Source organism: Dendropsophus ebraccatus, chromosome 7 (genome assembly GCF_027789765.1).
Source record: "Dendropsophus ebraccatus isolate aDenEbr1 chromosome 7, aDenEbr1.pat, whole genome shotgun sequence".
Taxonomy (NCBI): domain Eukaryota; kingdom Metazoa; phylum Chordata; class Amphibia; order Anura; family Hylidae; genus Dendropsophus; species Dendropsophus ebraccatus.
The window spans coordinates 106,952,027-106,978,278 of record NC_091460.1 but is presented as its reverse complement, the minus strand read 5'-3'; the positions used below and the strand labels follow the sequence as shown (position 1 = coordinate 106,978,278).

Below are 26,252 nucleotides of genomic sequence, written 5' to 3'. Positions count from 1 at the left end.
TGCAAAAAAAGCACCACTAAGGCTTTAGTAAAATCTAAAGATTTTGATTAAATTTTAAAAATGCAGCTCCTAACATGCATTTTTTTTCTGAAATCCCCCTTCACACAAACGTTTTTTTTCAGCCCTGTTCAAAATGACGTCAGTCATTTTGAGTCTAAAATAATGACGTTATTTAGCTGTCTGGCCCCCACTTAGTGGAATGATGGCTCTTGGTACATTATTCTAGTTTGGTTACTAATTGGCCATTGGGTGTGTCTTCACTGAAAAGTCCATTGAATTTAATAGTAAAAACTGAGAAAAAGCAAAAGAAAGACAAAAGAAAAACTGTGTGTGAACAACTAATAAAAAACGTCCGCGGTAAAAACGACTGTTATTCAATACATTGTGTGAATTAGACGTCCTTCTTTCCATTGACTTCAATGTATTACCATTGCAGTCAGTTAAATCACAGCAATGGACATTTTTTTAAATAGCAAAAGCAGCCGCCTTTTCTCTATTTTTGACGTTGTGTGAACATTGCCCATGTCTGCGCCACACATGCCTTTCTTTAAGTTCTGCTATGCGTCAGCCTCAAAAATCTTTGCCAACGCAGAGCTGACTAACTACAATTCACACCTGTGTGAGGGCATAAATTGAAAAAAACCTTGTTTAAGGAGTAATGGTGTGATGGCATTTTACAGCTACAGTACTGGACATTGTTTTGTCTGAACATGATCCTCCCCCTCACATCTTTTTTTTTTTTTTTCAATATTTTTTTGTACTATCTTGTTATATTGTTATTTTAACATAATTTAAATTCAGGTTTGGTGCTGTCTTGAGGTATAACCAGCAGTGTAACAATAAAAATGTTAATGTTCCCTATTCCATTCTACTTCAATTCCTACCTGTCTTGAAGTTAGAGTTCATACAGAACTTCATACACTCTCCTCTCTGCAAGGCTGATAATCCCATGTAGGACTTTACAGGCACGTAACCGGTATCTGGAGTCAGAACAACTGATACACAATCCATATCTAATGCACCAAGTTATCAGCCATCCACTTCTTACCTATTCCTCTGTCCTCACTTATTTCTTCTCTATATTACAATTAACTAAGCAATAATCAGTGTCACAAATATCGATGAAGGTGTATCTCTTTGAGGTAGACTACCACTTATGAACCAAACAGAAAAAAAAAGCCTACCCTAACCCTCACGTTTTTAATGGTATACTTGCAAGATATGGGAAGAAAGGAAGTAAAGCCGATATCGGCCGTTATGGCCGATAATCATCTCCCGTGGAATAGAGGGCAACAATCAGACGATATCGTTCATGTTGGCTGATTGTTGCGTCGCTTGTTTTTCAAACATGTTGAAAAACAAGCTACTAGGATAGCAGCAATCTGCTGCCATCGTTCCGTGGAATATGAGCAGCAGCAGCAGCAGACAGCTGCTATCCTCTATGGGTTGCCCAGATGATCTAGCGATTACCCGGGCAGCCTCCCCGTGGCCCCTCACGCACTCACCTGCTGGCTGCTGCCTCGTGTAATAGCGGCGGGGGTGAGCGGGGAACGAGGAGCAAACGAGCACTGATAGCGCTCGTTTGCTCCTCTCCATCGGCCCGTAGAATACGGCCTTAAAGTATAACTGTCATGTTTTTTTTTATTGCAGAAATCAGTAGTATAAGCGATTTTAAGAAACTCTGTAATAGGTTTCATCAGCCAAAAAAGCCTCTTTCTGTACTCAAGAAGCAATTTCCCAGCCTCCCCCCCTGACTTCTTATCTGTGCATTATCAGGCAAACACGTCTTCATTACAGAGAAGCCAGTGAAGACGGGCTCTGCTCTCTCCATTGTAAGCCTATGAAAGGGGGAGGGGCTGAGGGAGATGAGGGAGCAGGAAGAGGTGACATGAAGGTCAGCTGTTTGTAGACTCTCTGGGCACCTAAAACGCTAAATTCAGGAGTCAGAAAGGTCAGTGCTTATCTATGAACTTACTGAGAGAAAATTGCAGGGTGTTGTGCTGTGCAGGACTGCTCCGTGCTCAGTCACTCCTAACAGCCCCTCCCCTCTCCATAGCCACATAATGGAGACAGAAATCCTGCTTCATTTGATGTGAGGGGGGAGGCTGGGAGATTGCTTTTTCAGTCCAGAAGGAAACTCTTTTAGTACATAAAACCTATTACAGAGTTTCTTAAAATCGCTTGTACTGTTGATATTTAATGTTTTCAGAAAAATGGCCCTGAAATGACAGTTACGCTTTAAGGCATCAGCCATAGGCTATGATCACACTAGGTTTAAAAAACAGAAAAGGCGTCCGCTTTTTCTACTTGAAAAAACATCTGTTTTTGCCGCAATTTAATAGACTTCAGTGCAATGCCTTGAAGTCAATGGAATGACGGACGTTCAATACCCACAGTTTATTAAATAACGAACTATGTCTGCGGAGATGGGCAAAATAATGGTCATGACAATTATTTTTGGATGTCTCTTGCAAACACAGTACGTTATTTTTTAGTTGTTCACACACAGTTTCTCTTTTTTTCACCGTTCTTTGATCGTTTTAACTATTACATTCAATGGACTTTTCAATTATAGAAGCACCCAAAGGCCAATTAGTCCACCTGAACTAGAATAATGTACTAACAGCCATCATTGCAGGTGGCCAAACAGCGGAATGACAGATGAGCAAAAAACATGGTGGGAATATATTTGGCTCCTCATACAACCCCCTTAATGAATTGCATCATTGACAATGACCCCAAGAAAATGATCTAAGGCTATTACACCATAAGCATTAGTATAAGACAGCTTTTTGATTTATTGCACAAGTAGGCTATGTTCACACAATGTTTTTCCCTCTGCATTTTTGAAAATAATAATGTCTATTGTTTTGAGTTTAAAATGACGTCCATCATTTTGCGGTTTAGTCGCCCGTCAGTGCAATGACGGCAGTTGGTCCATTATTCTAGTTCAGGTGGACTAATTATCCTTTGGGTGTTTCTTTAATTAAAAAGTCCATTCAATTTTAAAGTAAGGGTGCCTTTACATAGACAGATTTATTTGACAGATTTTTGCAGCCAAAGCCAGGAACAGACTATTAACAGAGAACATGTCATAAAGGAAAGACTGGGAACTACCCTCTTTTTAAATCCATTTCTGGCTTTGTCTTTAAAAACCTGTCAGATAATTCTCTCTGTGTAAAGGCACCATTAAAACGGTGAAAGGGCGGTGAAAAAAGAGAAAGGCGATGTTCACACAACGTCAATGGCAATGCATTGAAGTTAATGAGAAGACGGACGTCCAATGCACAGTGTATTAAATGACGGACATTTTTGCCGCGGACGTCAAAATAACGGACATGATCAATATTTTCGGTCTTTTGCAAACAACAGACGTTTTCCTTTTGTCACCGTTCTTTCTCCGTCTTTACTAATAAATTCAATGGACTTTTCAATTAAGACACACCCAAAGTTCACTTAGTAATCCCAAACTAAAATAATGTGCAAACACCAGTCGTTGCACTAAGGCGAGGCCAGGCTGCTAAATAACATCCGTTATTTTAGACTCAAAATAACGGACGTCATTCTAAACTGAGCTGGAAAAACGTTGTGTGAACTTAGCCTAACTGTGTTAACAGCTAAAATATAACATCCACTGTTTGCATAAGACATTCGAAAATAATTGCCATGATCATTATTTTGATGTCCGTGCAGACAACATCCATTATTTTATACACTGTAAGCATTGGACGTCCCTCAGTCCAATTAACTAGCGGCAATAACGGACATCTTTTCAAATACAAGAGGCAAATTTCTTTTCTCTTTTTTTTTTTGACGTTGTGTGAACATAGTCATAGGGTTTAATGTAGCACATCATTAGACAAGAAAAACAGTTATACTTATTTTACTGCTGTATTTTGCTTTTATTTTATTGTGTGTCAACCTAGCCCAAGAGTACAAAAAGTAATTGTAGTGCAAAATATATCTAACTGTACACATGCCTGAGAAAAATGAGGAAACTTTGCCAATAGTCTTGATTAGAAATATCTTAATGTTTGTGTATACAGCTCCTATGCAAATCTGTGTGTCTCCATGGTTATCATCTGTACAGTATCATACATGCAGTACATATATATTCTTTCTTACCTGTTTTGACCTACTGTTAAATACAATTTAGTGTGTGTCTCAAATAGGATTTACTGAATCCCATGAAAATGTGAACGCAATCAATATAAGTGTTGGCAGCGAATGCCGGGTGGATCAATAATGCAAGGAAGTGTTGATTATATATTTCCCATTCACATTGACATTTGTTTTCCCTGTCACTGCGTTGTTCGCAGGAAAAATCTCAGTGGGACTTTCTATAATCCCAATGCGGGTACCCCTTATCTCTGCAACCACCTTAGGCCTTAACCCCTTCAAGTCCAAAGCTCATTGATGCACCAATGTTCAGGTCACAATAAAGCAGTGCTCCTATTCGCCTTCTAAAAGCCATAACGCTTTTATTTTTCCACCTAGAGGGCTGGTTGGGGGCTTATTTGTATCATGTTGGTGTAAATGGCAATTTTAGATAATTTTTTTTTAATATTTTTATTTCTGCCATATTATAAAAATAGCAAGCCTGGTGTTAATGCCATTCACTGTGCGGAAACAATATGGTTATATTTTAATAAATTGGGCAATTATTGCATAGACTTTTATTGAGGGAATTTATATATATATATATATATATATATATATATATATATATATATATATAGATAGATAGATATATGCAGAGAATCCACAGCACTCCAGTGTAGTGAAAAAGCTCAATAAGCTGTGTTTATTCAGTCAATTCATAGTGCAACACTCCAAACGCAACGTTTCAGTGACTCTCTGTCACCATTTTCAAGCGTGACAGAGAGTCACTGAATGAAACGTTGCGTTTGGAGTGTTGCACTATGAATTGACTGAATAAACACAGCTTATTGAGCTTTTTCACTACACTGGAGTGCTGTGGATTCTCTGCATATATACTCACTACGATCTTTGGTCTGGATCAAGATCCGCTGGCACCACCATTACCACATTAAAGCAGTGCTGCTTCTTCTCTTTTGCTAGATAGATAGATAGATAGATAGATATTTTTTTTTTTTATTTTCTTTACACTTTATAAGTCCCACTAGATGACTTGCATATACTAATCAATATTTCCATGCTCTTCTTGAGAAGATTGCCAATCCGACAGGAAGGAGGTATTACTTCCTGCCCGTCAGGGAAAGTGATCAGGACTCCCACAGGTACTGCTCCTGTCACTAACACCCTTAAACAATGCAATCATTATTAGGCTATGTTCACACAACGTTTTTTCAGCTCCGTTTAAAAAGACGTCCGTTATTTTGAGTCTAAAATAATGGACGTCATTTAGCTGTCTGGCCTCCCCTTACTGCAATGACTGGTGTTTGTACATTCTAGTTTGGGTTACTAATTGGCCTTTGGGTGCAGCTTAATTGAAAAGTCCATTGAATTTAATAGTAAAACCGAGAAAAACAGTGACAAAAGAAAAACTGTGTGTGAAATACTAATAAAAAAGTCCGCTGTTTGCAAAAGACATCCGAAAATATTGATCATGTTCATTATTTTGACGTCCACTGCAAAAACGTCCGTTATGCAATGCATTGTGTGCATTGGATTTTCGTCTTCACATTGACTTCAATGCATTGCCATTGCAGTCAGTTAAATCGCGGCAAAAACTGACGTTTTTTTAAATATCAAAATTGGACGCATTTTCTTATTTTTTGACGTTGTGTGAACATAGTCAATGACTGAAGAGGCCCTGGAAACATTAAAAAAAATGTATATACACGTTCTCACATGTACTTTATGTTAGTACTAAATTTTGGTTAACATTCACATTTTTTGTGAAAAACACTTTCATACAGGAAGGAAAAATAGCATTTATAAAAGTTTGGAATTCACTGCTTTTAAGAAGGATAGTCAAACAAGACAAATGAGATAATAATTCACATTTACAATATTTGTTCACACACCGTTTTTTTCAGCTCCGTTTAAAATGACGTCTGTTATTTTGAGTCTAAAATAACGGACGTTTTTTTGAAGCCTGGCATCCCCTTAGTGCAATGACGGGTGTTTGCACATTATTTTAGTTTGGGGTTACTAATTGCCCTTTGGTTGTGGCTTAATTGAAAAATCCATTGAATTTAATAGTAAAAACGGAGAAAGAACGGTGACAAAAGAAGAACTGTGTGTGAACAACTAATAAAAAACGTCCGCTGTTTGCAAAAGACGTCCAAAAAAAGGTTCATGTTCATTAATTTGACGTCCGCGGCAAAAACGTCCGTTTTTCAATGCATTGTGTGCATTGGACGTCCATCTTCCCATTCACTCCAATGCATTGGCATTGCAGTCAGTCAAATCGCGGCAAAAACTGACTTTTTTTAAATAGCAAAATCAGATTTTTTTCTCCATTTTTGACGTTGTGTGAACATAGCCTATGTCTGCTTTATTTTGGCATTATCTGGTAAAGTTTCTTTTACTTTTTAGAAGTAAAAAATTAGGCTATGTTCACACACTGTACAAACAACGGCCATAATTCTGGCCATAGGTAACAGTAATGGCTGAACGGACGTTGTTTGCACAGCATGTGAACATAGCCTAAAGGTAGCAGTTGGGTTCAACTGCTAGAGAAGTGAGGGTATCTGGCAGGGTTAACCTAAAACATCCATGTACCCTAGAAATCAGACAAGAAAACAAAAACATATGGTCCTCAAGGCTAGACAATCTTGGGATAAAATTGTTTTTATATATATATATATATATATATATATATATATATATATATATATATATATATATATATATTAGAAGAAAAATATTCAAGTATTAAAATTAAACAAAAAAAATTTGATGCATAATAATAATAATAATAATAATAATATTATTGTTATTATCATCATCATTATTAGTTAGGTAGAAAACATAGAGACGAAAACACAGTGGTACTTTGGTTTAAGAGTAACTTGGATAGAGAGAGTTTTGCAAGAAGAGCTCACCGTTTTTCAAAGTTGTAACTTGCTTTAAGAGCATTTCTTTGCTTTAAGAGCTCCCTGTACTGGATGGGAGCGGGAGTGGGGTCAGGGCATGGTCTGCATGCATAGTGGACTATTTTACTATAAAGTGGCCAACCTTTTTAAGTAATAAAGTTCTTTTATATTTTTTTTCATCTTTTATTTTCCCTAATTTTCATTTTTATCTTTACCTATATTTTCATGCATTAAATATATTTATTTAATGTTATCCCAAGAGTGTCTTGCCTTGAGGAAAATTTATTTATGGTTCCTTTTACTTTTTAGGTTGTTATGGAGCTTTGATGTTTAGCAGCCAATTTTTTAAAGTTCCTGAACAGTTTTTTATTTTATTTTGTGTGCTCTGGTGATGTAAGCTGGAGGGTTTGGTCATAGATAGTGAATGATTTGGGGCGGGGGGGGGGGGGGGGGGGGGGCGCTAGAGCTCAGAGAGACAAGTTCCAGCCATGCCTCCTGTGACATCAGATGATGATGCAAGTGAAAGGGAGAAAATGAAGACATTAGAAATTTTTCAGTCCTTCTATTTTCTATCATTGATTGGGATTTTAAATACAATTTTCCAATGAAAGAGTACCCCTAAAGTATGAATGTGGTACAACTCCTAATTAAAGGGCAACACAATTTTTTTTTCTTTCAAATCAACTGTTGTCAGAAACTTCTATAGATTTTCAATGTAATTCTAGTTAAAAATCTCATGTCTTCCCATACTTATCAGCTGATATTTCCCCTACAGGAAGTGGTGTATTATTTCCAGCCTTATGCTCACTGCTGCCACCTCTGTCCATGACAGGAACTGTGCACATCCCCATAGAAAACCTTTCCTGCTTTGAGCAGCTCCTGTCACAGACAAGGGTGGCAGCAGAGAGCACTGTATATCACTGGAAAGAATACACCTCACAGCAGCTGATAAGCACTGGAAGATTTGAAATTCCAGGACTTGAGATTTTTTGAAACATAACCAAATTACAAATCTATATAAAACTTTCTGACACTAGTGAATTTAAAAGAAAACAAAAATCCTCAGGTTCCCCTTTAAATCTTTTAAGACAAATAAAGCAAGTACTATTCAATGGATTATATGGACTAAACATTATACTGCCTACTCAGGCTTATAAAAGAAATAGTCATAGTAGTGATAAATGGAAAAATCCTAATATTACAGCTAAAATATGGGGAAACCAAACTGCCTCATCCTGTATTACAGTGCTCCAGACAGAAGTATTATTATTCACCATTTTCACAGCTGGTTATCAGCTTTGGATGTTTTGAACTAGGAAGCTGCTTTATATTTTCCACGCTTTGCAACAGTTCAAGACCTTCAGCTAATTGAAGCATCTGGAGGATGGTGATGAAATACTAATTATATGTATATATTTCCCTGTCAACTTGTAATTGATTTAAAGCTTTAGAAAGCCACTTGTGAAGCTAGAAATCATCCAATTCATTCGCCCCATGCAGATTTATGTTAGGTTTTTTTGTCATATTTTATGGCGCATCTCTGACATCAAACGCGCATCGTCTAAACCTGATATTACATTAGAACGGAACCTTGCAAGAAACGACGTCAAAGTATAATAGCCAGATTTGGTCTTCGTCACCTTTGCGTCAATGTAACATGCACACTTATGACACGTATATATATTTGTCAATAGTGATCTATATTCTCCTTCCACTACACTGTACATTGTTCCCTTACACCTCTGTGAACTAGTCTAAATGTATCTCCATCTTCAGATACGGTGCTATTTTTTTTTTCCCCTGTCATGCCAGATTGGCTAAAAAGTGGCATTACATTAAATAAATCACATAAGAGAAACGAAGAAAGGCATAGTAAGTCTTCACTTTCTCTTTGTCACTTTTGCTCCTGAAATGGCTTGGTGGAAAGTCTGCTAGTGTAAATAGAGGCTGACAGGTAGTAATTATTCAGATTCAATTCAACAAGAATGTCTACAATGAGGTGTCAGTTGCAGGTCATTAATGCTGACAAAAGCTGGAGTAGGTTCTAACAGCTGTCCTCCTCCCGGGTGGGCTGACCCCACCTGCTAGCGTCCCATCTCCCAGGAAGTAGGACTGGACACAGCACCAGGCTTGTACAGCAGGTACAGTCTCTGTGAATACTAATAAATGCTCTTATGAGTTATCCCGCCGATAATCCTTTATGTCTTGAGACTATATAACGGGCATAGAAAAAGTCACCACTGAAAGCTTGACAAATGTCTGCTACCGGGGTATCAGTAATGAGCCAAAATGACAAAATCACTTTCTCCTATGTCCATCTGCAGAGAGGAAAATGTAATTGACTACATTTTACAAATTAATAAAATAATAAATAAAATGTTGCGATTGTATTTTCATTGTTTGTTTGTTAATATAATTTTTTTAAATCAATACATTTGCATCAATATTAAGACAATGAGACATAAGACATATAATCTATTCTTCAAACATAAAATGTGTAATTTCCTGCTTTGTGTTTCAGTTACGACTGTGCTGGGTCACACCACTGTGGACATTGTGGCTAGTGTTTTGGTTGTCAGCTGTTTAGCCTTCATTAGTTTGTGTTTGCATCATGCCCACAGAGACGTCAGAACAGAAGCCATCACTGATTTCATTCCTATGTAGACACAGTAACCCTTAGAAACCTGCTGCCCTGCACTCCTACATCTTAATTACTGTCTCTGTCACTCTGCAATGTGCAAATACATCAACGTTTAGTACAGCTCAAGACAGAAATGTTATTTTCACATATAAACATTGAAGAAAGAAAAAAATCTAAAATTATTTTCCTAACAAACATTTGGGGGTTTTTGATAACCATGTTAGGATGGATTTTAAAGTGTCCCGATTTACTCTCTATTTTATATTACTTATAAAGGTGGTTTTATACATAAAGTTCTTGAAGAAAATGTCGAATTTTTGTGGAGGTTTTCCTTGTCTTTTACATGCTTTATTTTTCTTATTAAAGAAAATAGCAATCAGAGATTAGTTAACAGTCTATAGTAAAAGCCCAAAAAGTTAAGGGTGAAGTACTGAACACAATAAAGAAAGATTTTTGGAATTTTTTAAATTTATTTCATAATAGAATTTTTATGAACTTAGAATTAAGGCTAAATTAAGAATAATTGGATTTTTGAACAATTTGGGTTCTATTTATGAGCCTATATTTGACAGACAAATATTTTTTAGATGCAACTTTTTTATCTGCCTGTTTTGAGTATTCTCCCAGAAGTGTGCATAATCTGGAATCTACGCCCAATTTATCATTTGTGACTTTTTAAGTCGCACAAACAGGTGCAGCCCTACGTATAGACAGTACCAGGTGACTATGCTTGAGCAATTTTGTGATTTTGTTTTTTGTGTGTGACTTTTTACTTAGATACATTTACTATGGCAGTGCTACATTTTAATAAATCAGTCACAAGATATAAAAAAAATATATATACACAACTCCTCTTTAGAATAGCTGCACACATTAGACTCCTTAGTAAATGGCCCCCATAGTATTTTGGTCAGTCTTTTGTTCAGTCTTTTTTCAACAAAAACCAGGAGAGGGTTGAAAACACAGAAAGGCTATGTTCACACAACGTTTTTTCAGCTCTGTTTAAAATGACGTCCGTCCCCACAAAGTCTTTTTTCATGAAATCTTACGTTTAATAATATGTAGTTCAATTAATTTGGTGCACTGGGGATTGGACCGTTGCCCTCAATGCACCAATTTTCACCCCCATGAATATTTAATCGGTGCACTGAGGCTAGTAGCCCCCTCTGCACCAAACAGCCTAATTTCCATATTAATTAAACAAAAGATTTCAGGTAGGTGAAGGTTAAAAAAAATGCCTTTACTTTTCACTGAAAAATAAAAGCATTTCTCTATGCTCTGGAAGCACAGATGGCTATATGAAAGGTACCATGTTTCCCCTTGACCAAACAACTACCAGTGTGAGCAGTTTTAAATCTGAATTGCAGCTGATAGATTCCCTTCAAGTGGGCTTTATTTGTTAGTTATTCATGTGATTGTATGTACTTGTACAAATCAATGAAAATTGTGAAAGAGCCTAAAATCATGTTTTTCATCATGTGTCAAATTCCTCTTCCCCTCCCGCTGCATGCTGTGCTCTCTCATCACTACCAACTGATTTATGATCAACAGCAAAGCTCCCTGGAACCCGGACTGTCTCTATATCCCTTTTTTCCAGGTGGTACTCGGGCAGTCTCCATCTTCCCTACGGAACAGGAAGGCAGCGGGAGTCAAATGCCGATGGTTCGGGTTCGTACGAACCTAAACTTCAGCCATGTTCAATCATCTTTAGTCTTTGGTTAGATAAGGAGGTGGTCTGCTGATAGAAGGGCAATATTTGCCATAATAGAAGAAAAATCTGTCACAAAAAAGTGGTCTAGATGGCAAGGGGTCTTCTTCATATATATATATATATATATATATATATATATATATATATATATATCAGAAGAATACCTATACCGGGTGGTCGCTGGTATATACCGCCTGGCACCACATCTATCGTTACATGAGTGCTGCATTCATTCTGAATTTCTTATATATATATATAGTTATTTTGGGAAACAAGTCTACATACTAGTTAAAAGGGTTATTCAATTTAAAAATACTTATCCCCTGTATGAGATTGGGGGGGAAGGGTGTCCGACCTCTGGACCCCCCAGGGATCTCTGTCCAACCACTATTCATTCTCTATGGAGCCACCGGAAAGAGCAGGGTGCTGTACTTTGCTTTTATTTGCTAATTGCTCAAATACAGCCTGGCAGGATTCAAGAAGAATTGGCCAACTGCACTTGTGTTGTCACTTTTGTGAATGTCTTATATCTAAGCATGTAATATTTATAGATTGAGTCTGGTTTCACATGGCAGTACTTGGCTCATACATAACTTTAGACAAAATGATTAAGGCTGTAAAGAGACATGACTTCCGTTCATAACAAAACAAAAAAGAAAAAAGAAAATGGGAACCTACAGTAAAGTGACTGTGAACAGAACCTAATACAAATGTCTATCTATGGCTATGTTCCAACAATATCTTTTTAGGCGGGAAAAAAAGGTTTGTTTGTTTTTTTTAAATTGTAATTACGGCTGTTAATAATGATGGCTGTCTGTCTATCTATCTATCTATCTATCTACTATGTCTCTCATATCTATTCATCCATCCAACCAACCAACCAGCCATATAAAGAAAACTGAAGACGTAAGCACACAGAAAATGTAAAATACCTGCTTTTGCTTTACTAAAAAAAAAAAAAAAAAAAAATTGTGCATGTGTTTCTGTCTTTCTGTCTTGCACATGTGACACATATGCCCATGAGTAAATAACACAAGTTGAACAGTTGACTTAATAATTAATGATAATTAATATAGAGATACATATTAATTATCTTATGTTTATTGCATTTCTTTTGCAAACCCCTAAGGCATAGTCATTACAAATCGTCCTTTTACATCATTTTCTCTTTTTCACCCACTTTCCAGAAATTCTAATACTCACTTGCCTAGGATCAGTTAATTGTAAAATAATAAGTACAGAATGGTCTTTTTTTCAATATAACCCTAACGATAAAAGCATTTGTTGTATAAAAACAGAGGATTGTTTATACAGTGTATTGCAGCATAAATTAGCTCCTCAATATGCCCTACAGCTTATTTATTATAATGAGTCATCAATTATCTTTATGAGCTGGAAAGTGTCTTTTCAGATTAAAAGAGGCTTAAATGTGAGACACTAAAATGGAAGAGGTTCATGAGAAAGGGTAGAGGGGAAGGGAGGGGGAGAGGTGACAACTGTATGTGTGTGTGAAACTGCATTTCAAATTTACAAATATTTAAATTAGAAGCCTATCCTTAATATACAGATTTTGCTGAACAACAGAGGCATAATATTTGTAAAACACAAAAGGCAGTGCTTACCAAAGCATAAACATTGTTCACATCTGCATCTCATTACTATCGGTAACAAATTGTGACAATGTAATCATGGAACGTGACAATTTTCAATCATGAGGATGGAAGAAGATCTTTGGATTTTTTTTTACCTTGTGTGCTGTGTGGTTGCAGTATGTTTTATGACCTTTCTTTTCTTCTGTTGATGTAGTTTTTTAAAAATCTTTTTTATGTTGTAGCTGTAGTTTATTTTGGGATACAAATTGATTGACGACAGAGATGAGCGAATACGATTCGATTGAGTAGGTATTCAATTGAATATTGCGGTATTCGAAAGATTCAAATTCAAATCGAGTAGTGAGGCGAATACGTGGGAAACATTTGAAAGCCCTCCCATCGCAGTTGGCGCTTTTTTTAATCCAATGACCATGCAGGGAGGCCGTGAGGGACCCTGGGAGGACGCACGCAGCGCGAAAACTGCATCTACCCTCATTGGATAGCTGAACCACATGACCTCGTATCTTAAATACTTGGTTCCCTCCTCTCAACTGCAGATGAGCTTTCAACCTAGCCAGGGAAAGATCTTGCAGCAGGGAGAGATAGGTTTTAGTAGCATTTTGGTTAGGCAGGCTTACTACAGAACCCAAAAGTCCTTTTCAGGGCTAAGATACAGCGAAAAGTAATCTCTGAATCAAAAGCACTTCTCAGTGCTAAGAAATAGATGATAACAACAGCATCAGCATCAGCAGGTGTATTCATTCCAGTACCCTGTGTGTACAAGTGACATAGTGTCCCTGTTTAAGACCACTAAGGGCACGTTATACATATTGTTCCAGTAGCCCACTAAGGACACTTGATATATACTGTTTCAGTAGCCCAGTAAAAGGCACGTGATACATATTGTTCCAGTAGCCCAGAAAAAGGCACGTCATACATACTGTTCCAGAACTTACAGAATTATGCGTGATACGCGCGAACATGACGCTTTGTGGACGCACATTTGAATCATGAATGTAACACAGCACAAGAAATACGAACAAAATGTGTGAACATTGCCATAAATGTTCGTAAAGCGTTCGCAAATATTTTTCCTTTGCAACTGCAGAGAGTGGCACTATACTGCGATTTTGGGTTGTTGGGTGCACCAAAGCATGATCCTCCTAATGTCCCAGTGTTATTCCGGAGGTGTTTGCATTGTTTAGGGAGGTTTCATGGGGGACTTGGTGACCTCCAAGTTGTCGAATTTTGATTTCCAAGTGCCGCAAAATTTTCCCCATAGACTATAATGTGATCGAATACTTGTTCAAATAATCGAATGACGGTGCCTATTCGATTTGAATTCTCGAAAGTCGAATATTTCACTACTCGCTCATCTCTAATTGACATTTCAATGTTTTTTATGTACAGTAGTACAGTTATTTATTTTAACAACATTAAAGGGACATATCCATCTGGGAAACTAACTGCATATCAACAGGATATGCCATAAGTGTCCTCTAGATGCTAGTCTCAAGGAGGTCTGGAAGCCCTAAAACTGCCAAATCGGTTAAGTTAGTCAACTTGCATATTTCCTATTGACTTTACCTCTTTAAAGTAAAAGTGATTGACTTGAATTCTTTTAAAAAAAATATATATATAATTAAACTGGCTGTGTAACTGACATTTCGCTTGAATTTCTTATGCACCAATGTTTTTTGGAATGTTGTGTTACTTTGTTATGTAACTCATTTATGATCGTGCCTTGTCACCTTGAGTGACAATGATTCTTGGGCCTTTTTCCAACAAATTGTAACTTTTTTTTTAAAGATCTGACATGCAATAATGTTATTAAATATATAATATACTGTTAGGCTATGTTCACACATCATTTTGGTCAGTATCTGTAGGCAAAGCCATAAGTGGAGCTTAGAGGGCAAAATTATAACGGAAATTTGTGTTTACAACTCTACTCTGGTTTTGGTTGAAATTATACTGACTAAAATACTGATGGAAATACTATGTGTGAAGATAGGTCAATACTTTTGTATTGTAATGTACAGTGTTAGGCTATGTTCCCTTTTAGGGAACATATCTGGGGAAGGCGTCAATTTAAGGCTGGGTTCACACTACGTATAGTTCAGTCAGTATTGTGGTCCTCATATTGCAACCAAAACCAGGAGTGGATTAAAACCACACAGAAAGGATCTGTTCACACAATGTTGAAATTGAGTGGATGGCAGCCACATAATGGCAAATATTTGCTGTTATTTTAAAACAACGGCTGTTATATTGAAATAATGGCAGTTATTTACTGTTATATGGCGGCCATCCACTCAATTTCAAAATTGTGTGGACAGATCCTTTCTGTCTTTTTAATCCACTCCTGGTTTTGGTTGTAATATGGGGACCACAATACTGACTGAAATATACGTAGTGTGAACCCAGCCTTGGGCTGCGTGCACACATACTGTAGTATTTTAGTCAGTATTTTTAACCAAAAGAAAAAGTGGGTTGAAAACACACACAAAAAAAAGCAGAAATCATCCCAGGGCTATGTCCGCACAACAGCTTTTTATACAAAATAATGGCTACTGTTTTTTAAATAATTTTTACCACAATGTTCATGATCATTATGTACGGCCATCATTATCAAACAACCGACGTTATTTTGCCTAAAAAAAGACATTGTGTGAACATACATTACAGATTTTCTCAGTTGGTTCTATTCCCGGTTTTGGCTAAAATTACTGACTGAAATAATGACTGAAAGGGTGCGGCCTAATTGAAAAGTCCATTGAATGTAATAGTAAAAAATGGAGAAAGAACAGTGAAAAAAGAAAAACTGTTTGTGAACAACTAATAAAAAACATCTGCTGTTTGCAAAAGACGTCTGAAAATAATGATCATGTTCATTATTTTACGTCTGCAGTAAAAACATCCGTTATTTAATGCATTTTGTGCATTGGACATCCATCTTCCTATTGAATTCAATGCATTGCCATTGCAGTTAGTTAAATTGCGGCAAAAACTGACTTTATTGTAAATATCAAAATTGGGCGCCTTTTCTCTATTTTGGACGTTGTGTGAACATAGCCAAATGCTGACCAAAATACACTTACAGGAAGTCTATTAGGCCTTGTCTTTGGTAGGCCTTTGTTTGACCCATCAGTGCCTTCATGACTGCACGCTGGGGCACTGATAGGGTGTCAGAATGAGCTCACTTAACAGAATTATAGTACACATAATTTTATAGTCATGTGAGTTTAACCCCTTCATGACCAGGTTTCCTTTCGTTTTTTCCTCCTTACCATCGAAGACTAAGACTGCTGGTGTAAAAACAGATTGGCATTTCATTTGCATTTTTTATTATGTTCAAGCACAGACGATGGTTTAACCATGTTGGAATAAATTCGAAAATACCCCGCCCCATCACAGAGACTAATCCATAAAATATGTACTTGAACATTCATGATGTTTGCCAGTATACATTTTTTCTTTCTGAAAGTTCTAATGTGCACATTCATTCCAAAACTCAGTCAGTTGCCAAACTGGCTAATAAAATGCTCCAGCGACTTCATCAGGCACATATGATCTCTGTCGATCTGCAGAGGGGAGCTGAGGTCACTTAATCAAAATCCACTAGTGGCCATTAAATGCTTTATGCAGCTGAAGTATACCCTATGCACTAATATAAATATTATTATGCAAGAGTAAGTCTTATATTATCTCCTCTGCGCTTAACAGTTATAGTTTCTTTAAAGAACTACTTTGGCGGATTTCTACTTTATAGTTAGACATCCACAGTTCTTTACAATTGCTTACTTAGCATTCTTCTGTTAAGTGTACCCCAAGTGATTGTTGAAAAATAGAAAGAATTAAAAGAATTCTATGGAGCTAGGTTTCCTGGAGAGGGGAGCTAGGGAGACAGAGAGGAAAGTTCTGTCTTCTAATGGATAGTTAAACGCAATAGGGATCAGGGAGAGCAAAGACGTTGAAACATATTCCAGTGCCAAATCCAAAATTGAGGCATCAGTGTTAGTTTATAGTTTATACAGCTTCACAAGACTATGCTGTAAATAGCATGAAGGTACTGGGATTTGCTGAGTTTAACTGTGCAAGTCAATAGTTTTGTTCTGTTGCTAAGGAATGGCATTATAATGGCTTAGTATGGCTCAGAAAGTCATACTTACTATGTGTGAAGTGTAAAACTGACTATTAGCTATCCAATCTACTACCAACTTTTTTTTTTTAGCTGTCTTAGGCTATGTTCACACAGTGTTGCTTTGCCACCATCTTTTGGACACCCGTTATTTTGATGGCAAAAGAATTATAATTATTGATGACTTACTATAAGTAATTATCAAAATGACAGCTGTCCAAAAAGAGGGCCGTAAAACAAACGGGCATAAAACAAACATTGCCCATCTTTGTTAGTCTTATATACATAGCTCAATCTAATAATGTACTTTCGGCGATTAGAGATGAGCGAACCTCGAGCATGCTCGAGTCGATCCGAACCCGAACTTTCGGCATTTGATTAGCGGTGGCTGCTGAACTTAGATAAAGCCCTAAGGCTATGTGGAAAACATGGATATAGTCACTGGCTGTATCCATGTTTTCCAGACAACCTCAGAGCTTTATCCAAGGTCAGCAGCCCCCGCTAATCAAATGCCGATCATTTGGGTTTGGATCGACTCGAACCCGAACCCGGTTCGCACATCTCTATCGGCGATCCCTCAAGATACAACTGACTCATGTTACTAAATATTCAACATACAATGGTCTTTCCTTAAACATTGTTATTTGAAACCATGCTAAACATACAGTGCATAGACACTGCCAATCTTCAGCACATATGTTTGGTCAGAAGATCAACGCAATTAGTGCTTACACTGACTGGCTGTCTACCTGTGCTTCTCTACAGTATAATATGGTACCTATATGTTCTTTAGTGTTCATTTTCTCTGCCAGGATAAGCTGCTCCTTTGAACACAAGTTGAAGGAAGTGCACTTTAATTTTCTAGCGTTTGGCTAAGTTCAAGTTCGTGCTACGTGCACTTCCTTCAACTTTGGGCAGTCATTGCCCAAGACTGTGAAAAAGACGTTTTTAAGGTGCCAGATTTATTACATTAGCTTAGGCTTACATATATATCTGGCACATCTTTAGACTGTCTAGTCTATATCATGTTTTATACCAACTATTAGCCTACTTCAAAAAAAGGTAATGTGTCAACATTGTGACGTATTTTGGCACATGGCATTGCATTTTAGAACACGCCTATTTATTCAATGCCTTGCCCTTTCCCAGTAGGTCACACATGCCGGTCAAGTAAGGTGTATGTTCCTATTCCTTTTGCCAGACACAGCATAAAAAAATGTGTTTAAAATTCTGTGGCACAATGTTGGCCTATGTTGAGGAAAAATTATGGCACCAATCACGCATAGTAAATGTGGGCCAATGTGTGTGCTGTGCACACTGGACACCGAGGAAGCTCTTCTTCTACATATAAATGATTAATAACTTTAAGCAATTCAATCAAAACACTTACATTTTCAAGGAAGGATATAACAACCGTTTAATGAATATACTATATAGGGGCACTGAGGAATCTTTACACTGTATGGAGCACAAAGGGAGCCTTAATACACTATAAGTGGGCACAGAGGGGGCCTGTATTCTTTATTAGGCCACAGATGGACATAATACTATAGGGTGGTGTGGAGGGCACTGCGGAATTTTGTATGGAGATGGGAAGGGTGCTGGTACAAGGAGTTTAAAATTGTTTTCCTGCAGATTGTCCAGAGAGAAGTTGTGGCTTGGAGAAGTCTTTGTGATGGCTGGGTCAGATGGAGAAGAAAAATAAATGAATGACTCATCAGTGAACGCATGACCTTTGATTCATTCAGAGGAGATGCCCCCTGTGAGTCACTGGATGTAACTACACTGTAATTACTTATATGGGGGAAGAGGGTAAGGGTAAAAAATAGGGTTATGTTCTTTGCTCAGGGGAGCTGTTAGGTCTGTGTTTGCCCCTGGGATTAGGCCACTCATCATAGGCATCAATGAGTATTGGACATCCATAACCCTTTTGCTGGTTTACTAGCTATCCTTCCCTTGAGCTAAATTAGGTAGATACTAATGGTTTCTCAGTGGGAACAGCAATTTTTAGAGATACTTCAAACCAGTTTTCTACCCATCACAGTTTGGACCTTGTGAATGTTACTCAGACCCTCACGCTTGAACATCATCTTCTACTAATTCAAGAAGAACTGGTCTTAGTGTTTCCAACTGGTGTATAGTTGCTACAAAGCAAACCTACAATATACTGACATTTTTAATCTCCTAAAAACACGATTTTAGGATATTCGGACATAAAAAATCTCAAAGCCTAATGCAGTGACTGTAATTAGATCACTTGTTCAATATAAAGGAAATGTCATAGAAGGTGTCATCTTCTTTGGGGATGTGAGTTTAAAAAACACTGCTTAAGGCTGGGTTCACACTACGTATATTTCAGTCAGTATTGTGGTCCTCATATTGCAACCAAAACCAGGAGTGGATTAAAAATACAGAAAGGATCTGTTCACACAATGTTGAAATTGAGTGGATGGCCGCCATTTAATGGCAAATATTTGCTGTTATTTTAAAACAATGGCTGTTATATTGAAATAATAGTCGTTATTTACTGTTATATGGCGGCCATCCACTCAATTTCAACATTGTGTGAACAGAGCCTTTCTTTTTAATCCACTCCTGGTTTTGGTTGCAATATGAGGACCACAATACTAACTGAAATATACGTAGTGTGAACCCAGCCTTAATTTGGAGGCTTATTCTAACTTTATTATTGTTCATTATCAATGATGAGTCGGATTGTATCGCAAAAACAGTACATTATGATTACATAATTAAATATGATTTTAGTGAGTGGTGTTTTGGGTCATATTGATTTTGAGTACGGACTGGGTACCATCCCACAGTATTTGAGTTATAGACCAATTTTACAGTACTGTAACATTTAATATATTAATGTAAAGGGAATTAGTGGCCAATAAGGAGAACATTTGACAGCCATTACATTGTTTAGGCGTAAATGGTATAATTTATTTTTTTTTACCAGCAACAAGTCAATAAAAAATGTATTTAATTCTACAAAACGATGTAAATAAATTATCTTATACCTCTGCTGTGTGTGAACAAATAAGCTACCTATTATTTATGAACCGAACACAATGACTGAGTGTATTAAAGCATAATCCCTGTGGATGCAAATGATTCCTAACATATGTTAAACTGACTCCAAGTCATTAGTTGGCATGAAGAAACTGTTAATAGAACGTGGTAATTTATTTAAGTTTAATCAGATTTTTTGCTCTAACACTAATAAAATGTTCATCCTTTTTTTTTTTTAGAGCAAAATAAATTCACACTGAATGATCAACATTATATGTTACATCTGTAGTTACAAATAGTGTGGGGGGAAGGGGGGGGAAGACAGGGATTTTTGTTTTGTATCCAGGGTATCAAATGGGTATATGTACCTATCCCCTAATTAATACCGTTAGATTAAAATCATTTGACAATCAATTAAGATTATCAACGGTAGTTGGTCACCACCCTATAAGTCCTCTCTTCTGTGCCATGAAAACCAGGGTTGTGAAACCTTAATCCTGTTATCTACAGCCTTCTCCATCAGCAAAGCCTCCAGATTAACACAGCAGACATTATCAAATTTACAACCAGCCGCTCGGACATCTGCCCTACTTTCAAGCAGTTAATGGAAAAGGGACTAATCTGGTTAAGAGCTGTAGGACTAGTTCATACATCTTGGCACAAGAGGAATTTAAAGCGGTGTCAGGTCTCTCTTGAATGGAAACAATGAATAATACTGTCATGTCCATCTTGCCATTTTGGGGGGTTATTCAGCATGTCTTATGAAGACTAATAAGGAGCATGATACTCATGAGAACCATCTTACAAGAACAAGCTGTGATCACTATTATAACAAGGGCCATTGCATTTTTACATAGTGTACTCTTTCCCTTGCATGTTAATTATGAATGGTGATTCTACTTTCTGGATGTTATCCAATGTCACTATTAGAGATGAGCGAGCGGGTGCTCGTTATTCGAGACGAATTTCTCCCGATGCTCAGGTGCTCGTTTCGAATGACGAACCCCGTTGAAGTCAATGTGAGACTGTAGCATTTTTGCAGAGGACCAAAGCTCTACACAGGAAAGGTTGCCTAAAAACCTGGAGACCTCAGAAAAGGATAGAAACAACACGGAAATAGACAGGAAACAGCAGGGGCAGCATGCATGGATGCCTCTGAGGCTGCCTAACCACACCATTACGCCAAATTATGGGCAACCCCTAAATTATATAGTTTGACTGAGATTGCAGTTTACAGCATGGAGATGAATCCCAGGATAACTTTTCAAGACTGAGACTGCAGTTTACAGCCTGGCGGTGAACCCCAGAGTGGCTTGGCTAGACTGAGATAGCAGCTAAACCACCGAAAAAATTAGCCTGACACAGCATGGCATTGACAACGGAGTGACCAAGTTAGATGATTAGATGAGGTAACAGGTGAACCACCCAAAAATTTAGCCAGACACAGCATGGCGTTGACAACCGAATGACCAAGTTAGATGATTAGATGAGGTAGCAGGTGAATCACCCAAAACTTCAGCCTTGGGGTATGTTCACACTGAGGAATAGGTGAGGAATTAGATGAGGAATTGAAGAGGAATTTCAGCTTGAAATTCCTCCCGTAAAATATGTACAGAGAAAAGTCCCATTGTTTTCAATGGGTTTTCTGCTCTGTTTTTCACACTACAGAATTTCCGAGCAGAATTTTCTGCTGTAGATCTTCTAGAGGAATCCTATAGAAGTCAATGGGGGGCTTAAATTCTGCTTGAATTCTGCCTGAAAACTTTTTGATTCAATTCCTTGAGAATTACTCAGTGTGCATATACCCTGACACAGCATGGCGGTAAAAACAGAGTTACCAAGTTAGATGAGGTAGCAGGTGAACCACCCAAAAATTCAGCCTGACACAGCTGTACCAGGTGCTGTATGTTTTAGAGCATCCGTTACACTGGACACTGCACAGCCAGGATTGGTGTAGCTGCACAACAAGTTCCAGCAATCCAAGATGCTGAAGCAAAAATGAACACTGGGAGGACTTTTGATGTAGTTTATGGAGTCTGTGTGTACCAGGTACCAGATGTTTTAGGGCACCAGTTGAAATGTACACTGCACAGCCAGGATAGGTGTAGCTGCACTACAGATCCCAGCAAGCCAAGGTACAGCAGCAACAAAAATGATTACCGAGACGACTTTGGGCAATTTCTTTGGGGTCTATGTGGACCACGTGATGTCCCCTTTCTGGCACCAGTCGCTCTGCACAGTGTGCAGCCAAGATGGCGGTAGATGCTTAAATTCTGCTTGCATTCTGCTTGAATTCTGCTTTAATTCCGCTTGCATTCTGCTCAAATTCTGCTAAATAGGTGAGGAATTTCAAGCAGAAAGCTTTCCTCTACAATTCCTCTAGAATTCCTCAGTGTGAACATACCGTAACAGACACTATTTTTCCCACCCTAACACTCTCCCTGACAGACAGCAGCTCTCTCCCTAAGCTCATGCAGCCTGCGTCTGAAGTGAATTGAATTGAAATTCCCAGATAATGCAGATGACATATCACCAATGCAGATGACATATCACCACTGCTAATTTACAATGTATTGTTGCTAATATTTTACCCAATTTTACCCAATATTTTGTAATAATGGACACTTGTCCCCTTTACAGGTTAGGGAATATCTGTGTACCTGTGGGCGATGTCTATCTGCATTCTCTATGAGAATGCAGAAGATACAGTAGTTGAGCACTGCAGAATAAAGTTAGCATGGCATTTAAAAGAAAAGTTGGGACTAATGTTTTTTTTATTCTGTTCATAAGAAAAGGTAATCAAAATGAATCAATAATTTGTATGTACCCCAAATTAAAGCCAAAAACTAAACATACAGATTCCTGAATTTTTGACACAATCATAAAACCAACAAAATGACTGGTTCATTTTCTGCCATAAAAATAAAAAGTTTTCACCTTTCTGTAAATAAATTATTTTCTCAAGAAACACAGTTCAGTTCAGTTCAGGTTAGTCCCTCCCCCGGTGCTCCAAACTGCTATATTCTTCTAGAATAATAACTATATCCAAGCATATAACTATAAACTATATAAAATAATTGTATAGTATGGTATTATATAATATAGCATAAGGTCTATTGATAAATGTTTTTTTTTGTTTGCTTGTTTTTAAACTATTGTCTGGACAAGTTTCTTTGATCTATTTGTATTCAGCAATTTAAGGAATGCTCCATCTAAGGTAAATTTATGCTTCTGAGTTTTCTGCATCTGAAGATGGGTAACAACACCGAAACAGCTGTCTGTAGATGGGCAGTGTTTCCATTTGGAGAGATTTTTAGCCATTTGTCTTTATGGTGGACTCTTCTTAACCAGAATTAGTACCCCTATGACTCACATTGATCGGCCTCTTACTAGAAAGCCAATACCCTGCTCTGCAATGAAGAGGGGCAACACCTCTGTAACAGCTGTCTGCAGATGAGATGTCTTTCCTTTTGGAGACATTTTTGGCTTGACATATTTCCCCAGTTAATGTTTTCAGACTCTTAGATAGAGTGAAATAGTGGCTTGAAGGGAAATCACTGTGCCTAAGTTGTCTGAGAGCTATTTGCATATCCTTTCCTCCCAGAACTCTCAGTGGAGAAGGAAAAGCCTTTAAAGCGTAACTGTCATGTTTTTTTTATTGCAGAAATCAGTAGTATAAGCGATTTTAAGAAACTCTGTAACAGGTTTCATTAGCCAAAAAAGCCTCTTTCTGTACTCAAGAAGCAATTTCCCAGCCTCCCCCCCTGACTTCTTATCTGTGCATTATCAGGCAAACACGTCTTCATTACAGAGAAGCCAGTGAAGACGGGCTCTGCTCTCTCCATTGTAAGCCTATGAAGGGGGGAGGGGCTGAGGGAGATGAGGGAGAAGGAAGAGGTGACATGAAGGTCAGCTGTTTGTAGACTCTCTGGGCACCTAAACTGCAGGATTCAGGTGTCAGATAGGTCAATGCTTATCTATGAACTTACTGAGAGAAGATTGCAGGGTGTTGTGCTTTGCAGGACTGCTCCGTGCTCAGTCACTCCTAACAGCCCCTCCCCTCTCCATAGCCACATAATGGAGACAGAAATCCTGCTTCATCTGATGTGAGGGGGGAGGCTGGGAGATTGCTTTTTCAGTACAGAAGGAAACTCTTTTAGTACATAAAACCTATTACAGAGTTTCCTAAAATCGCTTGTACTGTTGATATTTAATGTTTTCAGAAAAATGGCCCTGAAATGACAGTTACGCTTTAAGCCTCCACGCATCCTTGCAGACTCTCCTTAAGGATAATTAGTACCCTCTAACCAATGTCTTATATGCATTTTTTGACAGTGCAGTTACCAACACTTTCAGTGATCACATATGATTACAAGGAAGAATTTCTTTCTCTACCATCAAAGAGGTTAAAATGCTGTCCAGTAAATTGTATCAACATGGATACACATCATATCCTAAAGTACATAGCACAAAAGCAAGGTACGTGAAGTTCCAATATTGTTTCTGTACTACTTATATACATACTCGAATACATCACAACTAATATCTGCATTTCATCTGTCTATGTTTGGAATTGGTACAGGTGGATGTAAAAAATGTAAAATGGTGCTTGAACTGAGGAATATATCACAATTGATGCATGAGTATTTAGGCAATGAATAGTTCATTGGAGTAATATAACCTGAAGGTGAATGTGACCTCAAATGGAGAATGGCTCTACAGAGACTTGAATCATGACAGGCGTATTGAATTACTTCCCCACTTTTCCATACTCTTTTTCTATCTCAATCACTTTCACATAAGCAAAAAGTTCCTGGTAATGCATGATTTATAAATTACCTTGTTAGTGCATAAAACAAAACACTGCTTTGAAAACAATACCAACTCCTGCTGCGGACTCCAGCATGTTTGATGGAAACCCATCAAAAGAGTTCATGGCTTAATGGAGGCTGTTTACGTGGGGACTTCGATCTGTACCTGCTGTCCCCTGTCACTCCCTGGAAACTTGGCGGCAGATGTTGTTGCGTTAAGTTGCCTCTGAAGTGGCTTTCTGTCCTAGTCTCCTCACCACAACAGAGTCAAACTATATTAGATCTCTTTATTTGTGCCTCAGGCAAGTTTGGGAGCGCAGCTGTGTCCACCCCCTCTTTACCTTTGGTGTTTAAACCCCCCAGGCAGCAAGTGTGAGACCAAAACTGTTCTGCCACTCTTAACTACATCTGCTGACAATCCAGCAGCCTCGCTGCAGGCTGGTGAAGACCCACGCCTCTGCTCTGAACAGATGTCAGAGACAACCTGCTAGCTTGCACCTGTATCAGCTTCCATAACCTTGCGGTTTGCCAGCTGAAAGATTTATGACTCCCAGGAATTCTAACCACAATCAAAGCCCTTTCTCCTGATTTCTAACTCTGAATGTGTGCGGCCTTCTCAAATACTGGGCCACACTCAACATTAGCAGACAGCAGAGGGAGAGAGCATGGAAGTGGAGGGGGGCTAGACGTGTGAAGCCTTTGATACACCATAGATAAGCTTCAATTAGTATTGGAGCTCATTGATGATTGCATAAAATAAATAGAAGGCTGCCTTTTGTGTACTAACACATATATGCTGCGCAATTATTCAGTCTGACAGCATTTCCATCCATTGTGTGAAAACAAAAAAGAAAAAGTTACCAAAAAATGACTATAGTAACGTGGTTCCTTTTATCATCCAATAAATAATGAAGAAACAAGTTTCAGTACTGAACTTTCTATTAGAGAAAGTTTATTCCCCCTCATCAGACGAGTGACGCTCCGAAGTCATAACCATCAGTACTAAACTTAGCAGCATCTCAAGGCATTTGAAATGTTGCCAGTTAGTTTCTTTCCACCTTCTGCCAAATTATGACAGATCCCACAGCCTCCCTTTCAAGTCTAGAGTACCCTGAGAACACCACCACTACCCTGCTGCTTGGATGACTATTGTAGAACAGTCTGCAAAGTCTACAAAGAGCATGCTTTAGCTCGACAGGAAGAAGAAATAAAAATGAACTGTTTTGATAGAGAGAACTTTTTTTGCATTTTGTACTGCATATATTTGTATTACTATGCAAGCATTTCTTTGCCTTGCAATGCATGATCTCTATGTA

The 26,252-nt window shown here is 37.9% G+C and overlaps 1 protein-coding gene across 2 annotated transcripts in view; it reads right to left on the bottom strand.

Moving 5' to 3' along the window:
* Positions 1-26,252, bottom strand: part of ANTXR2 (ANTXR cell adhesion molecule 2) — a 156,341-nt gene that overhangs the window by 19,890 nt on the left and 110,199 nt on the right. The window lies entirely within an intron of this gene.